Below are 6,704 nucleotides of genomic sequence, written 5' to 3'. Positions count from 1 at the left end.
TTTTATTAGTTCTTAATAAATATCTTGCAGATTTCCTCAGGAAATACACCAGATCACATGTAAAATAGTTTGGTACTGATGTCAACTGTGTCAGCATATGAAATCTATTAGGGTGAAGCCACAGCAGGGTGATCAGCGTGCTGAAAAACTGCACGGCACAGAGGCGAGGGGGGGTGGGGGGAATCTCACGGCCCTTCCAAATTCTTCGAGAGGTAAAAAAGTCAGCCAAGACGCAGAGAGAGAGAAAAAAAAGATCCCACATCCTGCTTTGCGCTGCCAGCAATGTGAAGTGCCCAGAGATTAATTCTATGTCTGGCCTGGAAATGTGACTTTAAAGCATTGGAGGAGGAGAAAGGAACGAGAAGGCCAGGCGAACCGGGACTGGCACCATGCCACAGACCCCCCCCCTTCAACCCCTCCTTCCCAAGCTGTGTTTCAACGTAGACAGCAGTAAACCCCAACAGACAGCAGCTCCCAGGGCTGCCAGGGCCTCGCACCAGCTGGGGCGCGTCTCCTGCTCCCCGTGCAGATGGACCCGAGAGCATCCCTTCCGCTCCTCCTGCTTCTCAGAGACACACACCAGCCCATGTGGCAACGTTTTGCTGGTTGGGGCCCCCCGGGCAGGATGAGCCCCGCTCTCCCAGCACCAGGCATGAGGTCTTCTTGTCAGACCTTGGCTCCTCGGGCCCTGCTCGGAAGGGTTTATGCTGTTCCCAACCCGCCTTTGGCAGCCGGCGCCTCCTTCTCCGTCTCCGTGCCATTACCCGGAGAGCAGGCGCTGCTTACGCAAGACTGCTCCTCTGCTCCTGGGTCTGGTGGAGAAGCACTTGGATTCACCAAGGCAGGGGCAGGGGACCACACACTCTCGGGAGGGACAGGAGAAGGGGGAATGAAGACATCCCACAGCCAAAGCATCTCCCAGCACACAGCGACATGCTTCTGTCTGCCTCTTGTGTCACCCCTGTAGGCTGAGGGGACCTGTGCCAACCTCAAACAATCACTCATGTCCTCACCATGCAGTTGCCACCTACGAGCCAGCCCTATGGTCAACGTTAACCACATCCATCACAAGCCACATCAATCAGCGCTAAAAACTAACCTTTAAATCAAAAGAAGGGCCACCTATCTTCAGTGCCATCACCCAGCCAAGGTTAAACTACCCCGCTCTGCGCTGGCTGTGAAGCTGCACTGAACATCACGTTACCAGGGTGACTCGTGAAGGTCCTCACCTTCCTCCTGACCATCAGTGAGTACAGGCAGAGCCAGCACCACGCTGCCAAGAACCTGCTGTTCGGGCACACGGGGCCTCAGGCAGACCCTAATCAGGGAAAAGAAACCTGCTCAGGGTCACCTCCTACCTGCAGATGCACTTGAGAGTGGAAACAGGGCCTTGGCTATGCTGCTATTTCTGATCCCGGAATTAAGGCAAGAAGAGATCCCAACAAGCCCCCAGAGATGCTCACTCCCAGCAGAAACCCCAGAAGCACCAGGCACCCAATTCACTGAGGAGCTGCAGCCCATGAGCAGGATGGGTACAATTAGATAAGATATTAGGAGGAAGCTCTTCCCTGTGAGGGTGCTGAGGCGCTGGCACAGGGTGCCCAGAGAAGCTGTGGCTGCCCCATCCCTGGCAGTGTTCAAGGCCAGGTTGGACACAGGGGCTTGGAGCAACCTGCTCTAGTGGAAGGTGTCCCTGCCCGTGGCAGGGGGTTGGAGCTGGAGGAGCTTTAAGGTCCCTCCCAAGCCAAACCATTCCATGGTGCTATGACAGAGCTGGCAGGGGCCAAGCCCATGGGGCAGCCCCTATGAAGGAAGCCACCCTGACCGAGCTGGCAGGCTGCACAGGGCACGGGGCAGGCAGCCCTCCCTGCCTACACCTGGCAGGTTATAAAACAGCCCCGCAAGCTCAATCAGGAGTTTTACAGCTCCACAAAGCAGCATAATTAGCCTAATTATACAATGTTCTCTCTGAGAATTAACCAGAAATACAGTAATTGACTCAGTGCTGCTTAGAAGCACGAGGAAATCAAAGGCCCAACGTACATTAAAGAGTCAGAAACATCTCTTTAAAAGCAAGAGGATTTCCTGTCACGCTGCAAACATCTAAAGCTTCAGCAAAGCCGCTGCACCTGGTGTAACCCCACTCGGGCTCCCTGGCACCCCTCTTTCTCCACCACCAAAGCAGGGGTGAGGCAGAGCCCCCGGGACAGCAGCCTCAGGCACCTCCTTGCTCATTTTACAGCAGGACACACGGGCACTTGGTGCCAACGCTCCATTTCCTGCCTTTCATTTCGCACAGCAACGCTGCTGCTTCATCACAATCGTGGTCTTGCTTCAGTGTTCACAGAGCTGGCCCATGGCAGCATGAAAGCCCCCTCCAACCTGACCTCGCTTGTCACCAGCTCTGTCCTGACTTGCTGCTGGGGCTGCTGAAGCTTGGCTGTAAAGCAGACTCAAGCTTTGTGATTACAAATCATTTCCCCTCTACTTGTTGCCCTGAAATGAGATCTCGGTATCAAGCCTGCGTTTGGTGGAACAGTTTCAAGAGCAGACGTAAAGATGTGCTTGTGACAGGCAAAATCAGAGCCTGCTCATCCAACCCTGCTCAACAGGGTCTTTTACTGCCCTTCGGTTGGACTGGAGAACCTGACACACCAGCAAGCACTTGGTTGTGCTGGCAACCTTCCCCTTCCCCGCCACAAAACCCTGCTCAATCTTTTGCCTCCAAAGCCAAGGTCTAGATTTCAGAAACCTGAACTGCAAGTGGAAATTCCCTGCAGCGCGTTGAGTATTGCATCTCCTGCTGGCACTTGTGGCAAGGGGAAAAAGAGTCACAGGGCTTTCTGGACACACGTTTCACGAAGGAGTCTTGCATCAGAGGGCAGAAGCCAGCAGCCAGGAAAATAACTCTAATTACGGTAAATAAATCCCCAAATATGTGACAATCTGCCTTTTAAACAGGAAACAGAGGGGAATAAGCAAAGGAAGACTTTGGTCTAAACATTGCTGCCACCAGCCTCAAGAGCCCAAGAGGGAGCATCTGAAGACACGTCTGGGCCAGAAGTGTTTTACCTGAACTCTGCTGATGTGTCTCAAGTCCGAGACAGTTTCCTTCCCCGAGAGGAAAGGCGCCGAGAGTTCCTGGCAACTGTGCCAACCTCCAGCATTCCCAACCAGCTCTGGAGGGTCAGCTGCCACCTCCGGACACGCTCCAGTCCCCCAGGACACCCAGCTCAGCACAGGAAACTCTGTGGCTCCAGAGATGAGCAACGCAGGTATCACTCCTCGTGCTGTTTCACCCTTCATCCTGCTCATCCTGGGCTGTGCATGGACACAGTGAGTAGCAGACATCACTCAACAACAGGTTAAGGATAACAGCCCGTTGCCCCAGCTCAGTACTTGCTCACTCTAGAGCCTCTGTGCAAGCCAGGCAGCACGGGGAAGGATGTACACCAGAAGCAGCCAGCCCTGCTCTGCGTTTCCTCTCCCAATTACAACTCAAACCTGAATCACAGAATGGTTTGGGTTGGAAGGGACCTTAAAGATCATCCAGTTCCAGGCCCCAGGGACACCTTCCACTAGACCAGGTTGCTCAAGGCCTTATCCAACATGGCCTGGAGCGAGTAAGAGCAGCAATGCGAAGGGAATTTAACACCCAGTTCCTCCAAACTTAAGCCTTTGGGAAGTGTTAAGTCTTAACACCACCTCACTGAAGACAGCACTGCCCAGTCTCAGAGGGAACCAGCACACCAGGTGCACGCTGGTGAGCTCAGTCCAGACACTTCAGTCCACACTTGCTCTGTGACCAACAAAGCCCTAAAGAAAGCCAGTTACAACACTGCTCCACTCCATCCTCCTTGCATCAAGTGGGCTGCATTTGCATTCCAGAGTCCCCCAGGCAGGTGGAGGGACCTCAGGCTCTGCTCTTGACGTGGCACAGCGCTGCAGATGCTCAGCCTCCCCAAGACACAGCCCTGTAATACATTCTCTTAACCAGCCTTCCAGCTGTTGTGCCCAAAGCTGCCACATCCCACAGAGCTCGAGGTGCCACCTGGACTCTGGTGAAGCTCATATTTACCATGCAAAGAGAGGAATTCAAGACAAAAGGCCTCAGTTCTGCTCCCCAGACAGGGAAAGATCAAGTTGATGCTTCTGCTATCTACAGCCTGAGGTTTAGGAAGCTCTGCTTTGTGTCTAATTATAAAACCACCAAACCAAAGCAAACCGTCCACAGCACTGCTTTATTTTTAAACCCAGTCAAACGCACTGGACTCCTTTGCTTTCGACTCCCAGCACCTTTGGTCTGCTCCAACATGCAAGATGTGGTTAGAGCTTCACGAAAAGCCATTGAGATGTGGTCATGGTTCTGCTGAGTCTTTTTCTGATGCTGCAGTTAGCTCTTACAGCAAAAGCTGGGTCCAAGTGTCACAAACCAAAGAAGAACTGTGAGGATGGTCAGAGGTGAGGTTCTGCTGGGGGCAGACACCACCAGCAACAACTCTGGGGATATTTTAAGGGTTCAGGCTTCAGCTTGCAACCAAAGCAGCTGTGGTCAGCAAAGCGAAACGTGCTCCATCCGCACGCAGGGTGGCAGCGGAGCAGGCTGCTGGTTGCAAAAGCACAGCCTGATTTTGGGGGGGTTCTTTGGGTTTGATGCCTCCTCTCCAGCCAGGCTGGAGAATACACATCCAAAAGGGGGAGTCCTGTACCTGCTTAGTTGGTTTGCACTAAGCTATGGATCCTTTGCAGTGTCGATCAGTAAGACCTGGGAGAGATGAGCATCTCAGAAGCTGGTGTAGGTCCTGAAGGAGCAAGGACCATGCACACTGGTAAACCCTTGCAAAGGCTGTAGTTAGCAGATGCTCACTGTGTAAGAGCAGTTTTTGGTGAGCCAGGCAGGGTACGTCTGCACCCAGTGGCCTGTGCAGTACTGACCTACTCTGCACTGGTGTGGCGGTGCAAAGGGGACAGACGCTGCTCTGAATTTGCTGCAGGGAGCAGGATGTGAATCCTCCCTTTCTGCACAAGGTTTCCCAGCCAACCCACCTTCCACTCGAGAAGACAGACCCAGGAGGTCTGTGAAACAAAGCCCAGCCTGACCCTGCCACACTGGCTGCTCTCTTGAACCCTCTTTATGTCCCACATGCACTTTGACAGTGGTATTGCCACTCAAGTGGCAGGTTTTCCTCCTCATCCATCATCCTCCAGGCTGCTCACCCAGCTTCCCTCCGGTTCAAACACAAGCCACTTTCCCAACCCTCAACTAAAGCTTGGCCAGAACCTCCCTGTGCCTCCGTGCCCCGACTCTGCTCAGCCCCAGGGGGATGCAACTTCATTCCCTCCATGTGCTGAGGATGCACATATGGCAGCCCCCTCCCCTCTCCACTTCCACCTAAGCCCGACCTCCTAACAACCTCCACACGGCACAACGCGCCCGGCCCGCGATGCCAGAAGGCATCCAGGTGCTGCAGCCTGATGCTTCACACCCACAGCCAGGCAAATTTGCTGGGATTTCCGGGAAGTGTCTCTAGGGTGCCCTGTGCTGCTGCACCCCCAACTTCGGTGAGCGCTTGTTTGGAATGCGGGGCCGTTGGTGGGGGGGGAAGGAGAAGAGAGGGGAAGTTATTCTGGTGGTGGCCTATGAATAACATCCAGTGATTTATAGGAAGTATAATCCAATAATACAGTAAAATAAAACAGTGTGTCTGAGATGGGTTTGATTCCAGGAATTATAAAACAAATTATTAAAGAGAGAGAGAGAGCCTCAGAGAGGCCAGATCGGAGTAAATTGGGCACAGATGGGGCTGGGAGGGGGGTTCCTCTCCTCTCCCCTCACCGAGATGCCCCTGCCGCAAGCACGGCTTCAATTAGGCCTTTCACAAACCAGAGTTTTATTTCCCCAAATTACAGAATTAAAAAAAAATTAACATTCTTGGAGTGTTTGTGGTTGGGAAAAAGGGATCCAAACTTCTCCCCGAGTCGCTCGGTGCAGATGGCTACCAAGCTGCTCAAACGGGCCACCCCACTAAGGTCCTGCCCCAGCCAGAGCCCCCACTGTGGCTCATCGTGTCTATGTGAGGATGGAAAGCTCCAGCAACTGCATGTCTCTGCTCTGTAGTGGGTGTCCCTCCTTGCCCCATGGGTTTGAGGTCTCCAAGGAGCTTTTTCCCCACCTTGAACGCTCCCAACAGGAGGTCGGAGGGACCCTTGTTGGCCACACGCCTCCCTGCACAACGGGGAGCGCGGCTCACTCGGAGGAACAGTGCTTGATGCCGAACAGCAGGGGAAGCACTTCATGTGGGAATTCTTTGGCTTCCTCTGTCAGAGAAAACAAGAGAACCAATCCATCTCCCAGGGTGTGCCCAGTGCTGCCCGGCTGCACAGGCAGCTGAGACCAGCTCCAACGCGCCTGGTGCGGGCCCTTGGGGACAGGCACAGCTCCGCTGCCTGCACCAGGCACACACCACAGGGCTCTGGGTTTGAGTAGCTGGTGCTGCAGAAGTGACCCGCATGGGAGGAGGTGGTGAAATGCCCCGTGCTGCTCACGGAGGCTCTGAAACCAGCTTAACACCCCAGTGCACCCCAAAAAAGGCTGAGAGAGTGGGGCTGGGGCAGCTGGAGAAGAGAAGGCTCCTCAAGGGGACACCTTAGAGCAGCTCCAGTGCCTAAAGGGGCTCCAGGAAACCTGGAGAGGGGCTTTGAAA

This window comes from Nestor notabilis, unplaced genomic scaffold (genome assembly GCF_000696875.1).
Source record: "Nestor notabilis isolate BGI_N333 unplaced genomic scaffold, ASM69687v1 scaffold20736, whole genome shotgun sequence".
NCBI lineage: Eukaryota > Metazoa > Chordata > Aves > Psittaciformes > Psittacidae > Nestor > Nestor notabilis.
This window is presented reverse-complemented; position numbering follows the sequence as displayed.